The sequence below is a fragment of the Podarcis liolepis genome, assembly GCF_965112155.1.
Source record: "Podarcis liolepis genome assembly, chromosome: 6".
Classification (NCBI taxonomy): Eukaryota; Metazoa; Chordata; class Lepidosauria; order Squamata; family Lacertidae; genus Podarcis; species Podarcis liolepis.
This window is the reverse complement of record NC_139559.1, coordinates 38,502,249-38,514,615: the sequence shown is the minus strand read 5'-3', so window position 1 is coordinate 38,514,615 and position 12,367 is coordinate 38,502,249.

Here is a 12,367-nt window from a genome sequence, read left to right as displayed (position 1 = left end):
AACCAGCCAAGACCTAAAAGTCACCTCCACCCTCCCTCTCAGCCTCTTCAGTTCTGGCTGGCGTCCAGTCTGCTCTCTCTTGACTCATTAGACAGTTGCTGTGGCGAGTTTGAGTAGGATCTCCCCCCACCACACACAAACTGGAAAGCCATGTCTCATTTCCCCCTACTGGCAAGCTGCCATGAGGTATCTTTAGTGTGGTTGCTGTGCATGAAACAGCAGCTCAGCAAAGGATTAGAGCAGAAGCCATATTGCAGTGTGGGTGACACCAAAGCCAGAGGAGGGAACAGATTCCACACACACCCCTGCAATGGGACAAGACTTTCCAAACATACCAACTAAGTTAATAGATGTTGTGATCACTTCTATCCCATGGCAAACAACCATGGGTCACAAAACCATAAACCAGAGGCTAATGGATTTTCAACAACATGCTTCAGCCCTCTGCACATTTTTTAATTTGCTTTTAATTTGTATTGATCTTCTCTGTTCTGTTTCGGTCTCACCAGTGTCAGCAGGTTAGAAATTGCTTTGAAGAGAGTTGATGTCTACGAAATAGCAGAGAAATGAAAAGCAAACACGCTCCCATGTGTGCATACACTTTTTGAAAAATGATTAGGGGAGACTGGCAGGAGTTCTTCTAGCAGATCATACTAATTAAGGCTACCAATGTCAGGAGCCTTTGCTATGGCTTGCATTTAAGAAATCATGTTGTACAGAATTCAGATTCACACTGGCATGTGTAAATGATGTGTTTGCCTCTGTGTCTGATCCACAGAGGGTTCTTCCTATAAATTTTCTTGGTCTGATTTCCAGAACTCTTTAAATAGAAATATTTATCTGGAGTGAGTTCAGACAGTTTGCTCATAGAAGAAACCCAGCTCATCTCCCAATATGGACTACCAGCAAAGTTTAAGTCCCTACAGTCCTATCGTTTTAAGAGAAATAAAGACAACACATCTGAAAGCAAGCAAGCAAACAAATAGATATAGTTACGAAACTGCAGTGAAGCTCTAGCATGAGAACACAAGGTCAAAGCAACTGTTGGGAATAACATGTACAACGCCTGCAGAAGTCAGAGAATGAGGTAATGAGATTGGGCAAAAAAGAAGTTAAATTATAGTGTGGGAGAAAAGAAGATTCTGAATAGGCTCTGCTGGAAGAGTAATCCTTGCCTCCTTTTGTTCATGAAGGCTTTGCTGCTATATCATACTTTAAAGTAAATAGTCTCTTAGTGCTGGCAGATGTGCCTCAAGGCTGGTGCCTTCTAACTGCAGCACAAAGGCAGGCCAAATTTTTCCCATACCTTCCTTCCTAGCTGTTTAATTATCTTGTTCTCTGGTGTTTGGTTTGGCAGCACAACTCTCTACTCCTGTTCAATAAAGAATGGCCAGTTCCTTGTCATTCAGATTTTCCGAGTCTTAAAATCTGCTACTATGTCAGGAACAAACCAACATCTACCACTTCTAAGCTTTCCATGTACCTGAATATTTTCAGTGGAATTCTCCAACAGGCTGAAATTCTCTAGAAATTCATGAGATTTTAAAAAATGCTCAGAAAGTTCCAGAGAAAATAATGTTGGCCCACTCTAGCTCCATTATAGTGTGTGGATATGAAATGTTCTAAACATGAATTGTGCTACCAACACTTCAGTAGCCAGTGTGGTGTAGTGGTTAAGAGCAGTAGTCTTGTAATCTGGGGAACCGGGTTCGCGTCTCCGCTCCTCCACATGCAGCTTCTGGGTGACTTTGGGCCAGTCACACTCCTCTGAAGTCTCTCAGCCCCACTCACCTCACAGGGTGTCCGTTGTGGGGGAGGAAGGGAAAGGAGAATGTTAGCCGCTTTGAGACTCCTTAAAGGGAGTGAAAGGCGGGATATCAAATCCAAACTCTTCTTCTTCTTCAGTAGTTGGCAATATCTCTAAGATCTAAAGCTGTTTTCACATATGGGCCTTAAATTAGTTTTTGCATTTCATACATTGGCATCTTAAATGTTAAAATCTACATTGGTTAGAAGGTACATGGCATTTAAAAGATGTCTCTGTTTAGTGTTCTGCCCTGAATTAGCAAAGTTCAGACATGCACAGTAATAATGTGGGGGGAAGTTTGCTCTCAGTCCGCACACCTACTAGGGAGTAAGTCCCATTGAAATTAGTGATATTTTGTTGTTGTTGTTTAGTCATTTAGTCGTGTCCGACTCTTCATGACCCCATGAACCAGAACATGCCAGGCACTCCTGTCTTCCACTGCCTCCCGCAGTTTAGTCAAACTCATGCTGGTAGCTTCGAGAACACTATCCAACCATCTTGTCCTCTGTCGTCCCCTTCTCCTTGTGCCCTCCATCTTTCCCAACATCAGGGTCTTTTCCAGGGAGTCTTCTCTTCTCATGAGGTGGCCAAAGTATTGGAGCCTCAGCTTCACGATCTGTCCTTCCAGTGAGCACTCACAGCTGATTTCCTTAAGAATGTATAGGTTTGATCTTCTTGCAGTCCATGGGACTCTCAAGAGTCTCCTCCAGCACCATAATTCAAAAGCATCAATTCTTCGGCGATCAGCCTTCTTTATGGTCCAGCTCTCCCTTCCATACATCACTACTGGGAAAACCATAGCTTTAACTATACGGACCTTTGTTGGCAAGGTGATGTCTCTGCTTTTTAAGATGCTGTCTAGGTTTGTCATTGCTTTTCTCCCAAGAAGCAGGCGTCTTTTAATTTCATGGTCGCTGTCACCATCTGCAGTGATCATGGAGCCCAAGAAAGTAAAATCTCTCACTGCCTCCATTTCTTCCCCTCCTATTTGCCAGGAGGTGATGGGACCAGTGGCCATGATCTTCGTTTTTTTGATGTTGAGCTTCAAACCATATTTTGTGCACTCCTCTTTCACCCTCATTAAAAGGTTATTTAATTCCTCCTCACTTTCTACCATCATCTGTGTCATCTGCATATCTGAGGTTGTTGATATTTCTTCTGGCAATCTTAATTCCGACTAGGGATTCATCCAGCCCAGCCTTTTGCATGATGAATTCTGCATATAAGTTAAATAAGCAGGGAGACAATATACAGACTTGTCATACTCCTTTCCCAATTTTGAACCAATCAGTTGTTCCATATCCAGTTCTAACTGTAGCTTCTTGTCCCACATAGAGATTTCTGAGGAGACAGATGAGGGGATCAGGCACTCCCATTTCTTTAAGAACTTGCCATAGTTTGCTGTGGTATTTACCTCAAAATAAACACAGACAGGGTTGCAAAGTGCCATGTTTGAAAAAGCTTTTTATTTATAACCATATTTCTATAGGATATAGAACAAGCTTATGTATAGCATGAAAACCAGTAATTCTGGCACATTAGCAAACCAGAGCAGTTCTCTCAGCAAAGGGATAACATGTTTCCAGTAGTCTGCATGTTTTAAAATACTGGACAGGGGTTGTAATGCCAGAAACAACATTTCAAATTACACACACACACACACACACACTATAAAATAATAATAAATAAAATAAAAACAGCAACCCTATTTAAATTGTTTCTAAACAAGAATTCAAAAGTGAATTATATTAGGCACACCAAGACATTAGCATCACATGTGAGCAGCTTCCCATCACAACTAGAACAGACCAATTTTGATTCCATGTCTTGAAGGTAAAAAAGGACTTTTATCCTATTACCTGTTCTCTGAGCCTTTCAAAGATTCCCACCTCAATTTCCCCAAGCTTGCTTTTATCACATACTAATAGTGCATTCATAAGCAATTTGCTCCAGGCAATTAGATTTCTCAATGCAAACTACTATAGATTTGCTTTTTATATTTTTATTTTTACTTGAGCTGTTATTATTTATTAATGAGAATCCAGGTTAACACACACCTCCACCCAATTTTTATTGCTCTTGAGGCAGAAGAGCTAAACTTTTCCCTGAACTCCACTGACATCAATCTGAAATACATCTATCAACTTTGCCAGATGCAATGCAAATACTGCTCCCTTTCTAAATTGTAACTTTTTTATGGCATGTCTCATCCCCTTTAATCGCCTAAACACACATTTCCATACCAATAGATTTAGAGCTGAGTTGTCAGAAGATGCTGTTCTCCATTGTATTCTACCAGATGCTTTTTACAGATAGCTAGCCTTTCTGCACAAACCAGTTAAATTTTTAAAATGGCTCTTTTCTTTCTGCACCACACATGCACATTTACCTCTACTCTATTAAAGTGCCAGGAAATGACATTCCATGCTGAGGAAGTTATTCTCCCTCAGTGGCTTTCCTTAGTGAATTTACTCAATAAGTCAAGACGAAGCTTTTCTCTCCGTGTGAGTGTTTGTATCCCTTTAAAATGAATGTAATGTTGCAGACAGCCCTGGAGACCAAGATGCTTTATTAATCCAGAGAAGAAATACAGCAAGGGCACAGGAAAGGCCAGCCCTTCCCTCAATTTGCTCTGTTTCATTCAGCAAATTCACTTATTTTCTCATCTCCTGTTTCTGTTCCACAAAATAACCAATATTCTGCTCTGTATGCTTTCCTTCCATGTTGTGCAGTAAGCTTTACTGGAGGGACTGCATGGTTCAAGGAGATTTCTAATGCCAAGCTAGATCTTTTCACACACAGGATAAAAGTTCAAATCTTCACCACATTCAAGTGGGGGTGGATTGTTAGTGAAATATTCAGCACTTCATAATTAACCTGCAATATAATGAAAGTTAGAATGGACTTTGTGGAGAGGAGAGCCTTATAAGCCAACTTCACATATTTCACAGAAGAGTGGGAATTTTAACCCCATTCATTTAGAAGGAAGCTCAAAATGCTGATAGGAATTATTTCCAAGAAAATGAATTTATGCTAGAGATGTGACTTGTAATACCCACTAAATTGGACGTTTGTGTGTTAAGTGTTAGGTTGTTCTTTGAGGATGTTCTTAAGCAATGATTTCAAAATATGCCTTGTTACCCATGAGGAATAATGAAAAGGGGCAGAATATTACACTTAGGTAAAAACTAAAAAGGGCTTTTCTTTTTTTGCAAAGAAATGTATATAAAGAAGCAACAATTAATATGCATCTCATCGGTTAACAGAATGTACAAAAGCTTAAAGAGTAAATATTATTTCAACATATCTACAGATCAGCGGCCAAAGAGAAATCACCTCCAGTGCTGAAACATAGTGTGCTGTGGGCCTCCTTTAGATACCATCTTTCTCTTTCAAAAATACTGATGTCTGAGTGGGGCAGAACCCGGTCAGCTGGAAGGAGCACTACTTAGCACAGAAATATATTTGTGTGCTGTTGCTCCTGTGGCTGGTATTGGCAAATACAGTGGTCTTAGCCTGGGCTTAGGTTCTCGTGCTGGCTGAAGGAGCAATGATGGTAGGTACCAAAGCGATTCTCAAGCTTCATCTACTAACAAGTCACCACATTCCTCTGGTTCCACTCATCCTTTATCACTTCACCTTACTAGGCTCAACAGAGCCTACAGAAAGTGCCTAGAGAGGAAACATGAACTGCACAGCAAGCATTTAGGTTTGTGCAATTAAAATGAATTGACGTTCTCCATCACCACCAATCCACTTCTTTATTTTTTTTAAAGGACATTTTGCAGTTAGGAAAGTAATGGGGGAAAGTGCGAGATAAATGACTGATTAATGGGAGTGCCATTTCTAGGGTGCACATTAAAAAGTACATGAAAGCCAACTGACCTCCACTGATTATGGGCAACTGAACTGCTATTTGTATTTGGAAGATAAACCTCAGTACACTTTAATTCAGGCTACAGCATATCTAAACCTGGGCAAGTAAGATCTTGGGCAGAGTAGAGCCTGTTACATCTGTAACAGGTCCAGTGCCTGCTAGACAAATACACACACACTTGGAAAACTAATTTTTTGTGTGCCAATGGCTCAGAATTGTTATGACTCTAGTTTTTCATTTGTTACCCCTCAGTTTCATTTTATCCCTTCTATAATTTATTGCTGTCACATACAATGCTTTATCTGTGTAACACTCTCTTTTATATCTGTCTTGTGCTTCCTTAAGTGAAGGCTCTAGGAACTGAGGCCAAGAACTCACATTTATGACATGACTGGGGTGGATAGGATCCAGCCGTATGACAGTTTCTGAATTTCAGTTCTGCCAGCTTTGCAGACCTGGAATACAACAGAGACACCATGAAAGCATTGCTGATTTTATTAACCAGTGCATTAGATTTTTACATTTCTACTCTTTGCATAGAGATTCAGGATTGATTTAATGCAGAAAGCCCTAATTTTCTTCTGCTGGGAAGCGTTTGTTTGCCTTCTGTCTACATAAGCTTACACATGAGCTGCATTTAAAGGTTATGCATGTGATTCATTCAATCTGTCCAACTAAGATGAAAATGTGTACTGTCCTGATAACCTCTCTGAAATGGCTTTATTGGCTAGTACATCCTAGTTGAAAGACTTATTAATCACCAACATAGAGGATGAACTTTTATCAGCACAAGCATCTAGAATACTTTTCCTTATCGCTCCTGTCCTGAACAGGGGATAACAATCTTGGGTCCTGGTAAATTAATTAGAAACTCTGATATGTAATTAAAAAATAAATAAACAGGGAAACTGGGGGACAGTTTTATTGATGGCAAAGCTGAAAGATCACTGGAAACAACCCACCGCTTCCCCTTTGTTGACTACAGCTTGAGGGATAAAGAGTCACTGACATTTAGCTGCCCAGTGATAAACCTTCTGGATGTGACATGAACCACACATGCACAGCACCATACATTGGAGATAGGAGAAAGCAATCTAAATTGCACAAAGAAGAAAGGGGCAAATTCAGTTGAAATGATTCTGTAGGCCAGGGACAGGGAAGTTTTGGGCTACAAGTACCATCACCCCTGACCATTGGCTATGCTGACTGGGACGGATGGGAGTTGGGATCCAGCAACATTGGGAGGGTCAAAGCTTCCTTAGAAGGCAGAAATTAATAGATGGTTAAGTCTGGAAACATGTGTTCATTTTCTTTCTCCTAGACTTTGAGACTGTTGGGTTTCTCACACAGCCTGCAATAAAAAGGCAAGGTACAAATATGGGGTAACCAATGGCCATGACTCTTTAACTATAACAAGCATACGACTATGATAACAACCTGAATAACTATGTGTGCAGAGGTTAAAGCAGGGGTAGCGTTGCTGCATCCTCTTTAACTGTATGTTATGGAGACCCTAGCTTGCCCTGTATATTGGTTGTAGATGTCCCCACTTGGACCTGGCCATCCACCACTTGGTTGAGGGAGGCCCTCCCAACTCCCCAGATCTCCATACCCCTTGTTTCTGGGTGTGTGGTTTGGTGGGCTCTCAAAGGGGGTCCTTTACTGACCCCACGGAACAAAGCACGTTATGCCAAGTCTTGGGTTAGCCCTTTCATCATAAAGGTTTTGCAGAGTGCTCACCAAATTCTTTGCTTTCTCATTCATAGTTCATAGAGTTTGCATACATCCTAATCTTTCACTTAGGAGCTTTTACTTCGAGCATATTTAATCAATTCTTTTGGCAGTAGGTATACTGATTTAGGACAGAAGGGTTAACCCAATAGCCTTCTGGGTCCATTGTCAACTAAACCTTTGTAAAAGAGTGAAACTCCTAGTGGGTGAAAAGCCTTTTTATTTTGAATTTGAGAGGCCTACAACAAAGCAAAAGTGCCTCAGTTTCCCCCAATATGATAAAGGCCCTACCTAGCAGAGGCTTGACAACCATATGTCAGGAGTGCTCTGATGGTGTTTCCTGCTTGGCAGGGGGTTGGACTCGATGGCCCTTGTGGTCTCTTCCAACTCTATGATTCTATGATTCTATTCTATGATTCTAGTTAGGATGACTTTTACAGAGCACACTTGAACAAAATCAAAACAGTGATAGTTCCTTATTTTCTTCCTTATTTTCTTCCTTTTTATTATAAAACATATATTCCTTTTCATTTAATAAAACAGGGTAGATTAGAAAGGTCAAAAGTAAGAAAGTATGAATAAAACTGCAGTTCATAAAAATATAATCAATTCATTTATTCAGGATAACAGTTTTGCTTTTCACAGAAGTGGATGAAATTTGCAGGCATACCAAACCTTCCAGAGTGGATAAAGCTAGACAATCTACAGGCAAATGGATCTTGGGGGCTTTGGGGACTGGGTACCTTTAAAAATTGATTTTTTTTTAAAGAAGAAAATTAAAAAGCAACACATTTATAACTTTTTACTTTGGGCAGAAATGAATGGAGGTAGAGGTAGAGCAACTCCGGGGACATGAATCTTGCCAAATTTCAGCAAGATAGCTGCAGTGATTTCCCCACAAAGGCTCTAGTATATCTTTTTGTGGTTAAAAAATAGGAATTATTTTGTATCATGTAATGTTCTGTGAGCAATTGGTCTGAAAATTGTATGCATGAAATAGCTGTCCCCGGATAATAAATCTGACAAATTGCAAATAAATAGGTCCAGAAGCTTTTGCTCTAGGCATCTTTAAAGTTGATTTGGGGATGGAAAGAACAAAAAAGTTTTTCCTTTTTTGAGTAAAATCATTCCCTCTTATTACAAGCTTGACCTCTCAGTCACACTGAAGTTCTCCTTCTGCTTTGTCACCATGTTGGTGCTAGATTGTGTCCTCCCTAAAAGAGGGCACGTGTTGCGGTGAGACCTGGAGACTGACACACTGTGTTGTGGGTAGGTTTGATTGGTTAGTCACAACACCCGATTGGTAGGTCCCTCAATGTTGGGTTCAACCTGGCCAATGGGGCGCAGTCTAAACTGATCGAGGGACCTATATATACCCATGCACGTGACCCAGAGCTTCCTCTTTCAGCTCAGGCATTCAGAACACCTGCTCACCTTTCCCTACTTTTAGGGCTTTGTGCAATTGACCTTGCTACACCGTCGTGTGCCGTCTGTCGTTGGGACAGGGGCATGGCAGGAATTTCCCCACTTGGCTGTTGGCCATTTGGGTTTCGCCTGCCGCGTAGCAGTGGCAGCGGGAGGCCCCATTAGCTAAAGTGGTACCTCAGGTTAAGAACAGTTTCAGTTTAAGAACAGACCTCCAGAATGAATTAAGTTCTTAACCCGAGGTACCACTGTACTAATCTTCATACATGGTTTATAAAATGCAAAACAGCAATCTGAACTAAAATAATTAAGCAACCTATTTCAAAGCATCTTAATTCTGATGGCCACAACCTCTCTGATCTGGATAGTCCTTGTAGAGCAACTATCCAGTGATACTAGAAGAAGAAGATATTAGAAGAAAGAGAACTTCTGAATTTATAGACTCTCAAGAACCTAGCACCAGGGCTTTTTTTCAGCTGGAACTCGCTTTTTTGTTGCGTTCCAGCACCTCTTTTTCTAGAAAAAAAAGCCCTGCTTAGCACTCATATAAAATGTTCTTTTTCTTAGAAAATGAAGCAAGACTTTTGCACATACTACATTCCTTAAAATTATTTCATCCTGAGTCAATATTGTCATCTTGGCTCTCAGTTTCCATCTGAAATCCCAGCTGTGTTGCTGAGTAAGGCAGAAGCTGACATATTTAACTATGCAGTTGCAGATATAACTCTGCTTTGTTATTCACTTATTTTTCATCTAGAGTTACTTAGAGTGTAATCCCATGCATATCTGCTCAAAATGGAGTCCTATTAAGTTCAGTGAGAATTACTCTCAGATAGGCATGTATAGGATTTGACAATATCTGTCTAGGATATAGAGCCTACTTATTTGCAGTGCTGTTCATTGTGTGTCTCTTTGCATAATGAGTAAAGAAAGTATTTTTGGGGGGAAATGTTGAGGTGGAGAGACTTCAGAGATTTCACCTCCGAACCTAGAGTGAAGAGATAGAGTTCTGTCACCATGGTAACTGGGTAACAGGTGTCTCCTGAGCTGAAACTGTCATTCACAGTAAATTGGGCTGAATCATCTGTCTTGGTTTAGTGGCATGGATAAGACATGGCTAACATAGTCCATGGAGGAATATGTCATGCCTATTCATGATTACAATTCATAATAGCTAAAACTTTGGTTCATTTGTGAACAGGGCATGCTCAAGACTATTTGGTATCATTCCAGTAACAAATGACGGCAACCTTCCTTTTAATGGAACCCAAAATCTGCCACCTGAAGCATCCGCTTCACCATGGGAATAGTCAGGGCAGTGCAGGGGGGCAGCTTCCCACCCTAAATCAAGTAAATAAATAAAAATACTTAACTAACTGACCAATTGCATCACAGATAACTGAGTCCTGCTCCCCCCAATAAATCCTGGCTATGCTCCTAATGGTAGAGTGCCCTGCAAGCAACTTCAACAGAAATGCTTAGGTTATTGCACCTCCCTTTCCTGTAAGTTCTCCCTGTTTTGCCCAAGCCAAAACAAAAACAAAAAACCTTAGCCTGGAAAAAGAGAAAAGGGCAGCTCACTGAAGAGAGGTTTGAAAAGTCCAAATCCCATGATCCCTGGCTGGAAATGGCACTCTAGCCATCATTTCCAAATATGGGTACACACTATACCATTAAAGAACATACTTCTCTTGAAGTATTCTGGGCACTGTAGATTGTTAAGGGTTGCCGGGTATTAGAACACTTTGAGGGGTAAACTACACTGCCCACGGGAGGCTGAAGGTACATGGATCCACATGTGGTGGAGCTGTAAAATGATCAGACAATTTTGGGAAACGATTTATAAGGAGCTTAAGAAAATGTTCAAATGTTCCTTCCCTAAAAAAACCCTGAAGCCTTACCGCTAGGAATTATGGGAAATGAAATCCTAATAAAGTACAGGAGAGTCTTTATGTATGTTACAGTTGCTGCCAGAATTCTAATAGCAAAAGGTTGGAAGGGAGAGGATATCCTATCCAAATCAGACTGGAAAAATAAAATAAGAGAATATGCTGAACTGGCAAGGTTATCAGCAAGGTTAAGAGACACTACAGATGAAAAATTCTCCAGAGAATGGGATATTTATAGAGTTTATGTAAAAGAACATTTTCAAAAGATCAATCCGTTGGCAGGTCTTGATTGAACTTCAGTGTGTAAATAGGATAATGGTACAAAACAAAATTTATAGTAAGTCAAATAATATGGAGAAAGTAAAGTTTAAGGAATTTAAATTGGGAATGCAGAGGAAGATTTGAGGTCTTGACAAATTTAATCACAAATGGATGTACAAAGCAAGCATTAGTTATATAATGAATAACTGTTTATATTTATTTCTCATTTTGCCTATAATATCTATTGTTTACTTCTGTTATAACGTTTTCAATCTATAAAGCACTCAAAAGCAAAAATAAAAAAATAAAAAATACACTGCCCAGAACCATTGGAAGGAAATAATGTTTTTCAAATGTGCCTTACAGATAATAGTGTGTACACAACATCAGAAGAAACCCCAAAGACCTATTCAGTGTGGTGGCAAGTCCTCAGGACCATCTGTTCCTTCCTTCTCCCTACCAACGTTTTTGTTTGTTTGTTTGTTTGCAGAAGATAGAAAGGGGAAACTTACAGGGAAAACTTGCTACTGTTAGGGGTAAGGTATTTATTTTTATTCAGCACAATTTGAAAGGCTCTAGGCCAAACCTCTCAATTTGCATCTGAAGCTCCCCTCATACAAATACTATGCAACACCTAGTACAAATTAGATGCTTTATATATAATAAACAATTACGATGACATTTCACACTGGGCCTGGTTCTGTCCCATACCACTTTGGCACCATTTATGCTTGTGAAAATGAGTGTCAAACTGTGAAATGTAGCTAGCTTTATGTTTAAAGAAACCTTGGTTTTTCTGAATGGTAGCCCCTGAAGTTGTCTCCTTGAGACAAGAACTGCATTAAAAATCATTCTCCTGCAATATATATCGCTTGCAACTTGCTAACTTTTCTTCGTAATACTTACTGCAACCTCTGTCCCACGCTCACATGTATGTCTTTCAAGTGTCGCCACCTCATTAAACTTGCAGCTTCCTATCTCCCAACAGTTGTTGGATCCTGCTATAGCTCTTCATGAATTATGCAACAGCTGCTTTGTGCCTATTCAATCTGTTAGGAAAGAACTCCAGGAGAGAGAGAAATTGCTGGTTTTAAGAGTAGCTTTCCCAATGTCATTTGCTTTGGGCTCCTGGAACTTTGTGAGCTAGCCAAGAAATTCAGCTTCATTCAGAGAAGGGGTGGGGGTGGAGGTTCTTACAGATCAAAAAGGAGTGCATTGCTTAGAGCTTTAGTTTTATTTACCATATTTTTCACTCTATAAGACGCACCAGACCACAAGACCCACCTAGTTTTTGGAGGAGGAAAACAAGAAAAAAAAAATTCTGAATCTCAGAAGCCAGAACAGCAAGAGGGATCGCTGTGCAGTGAAAGCAGCAAT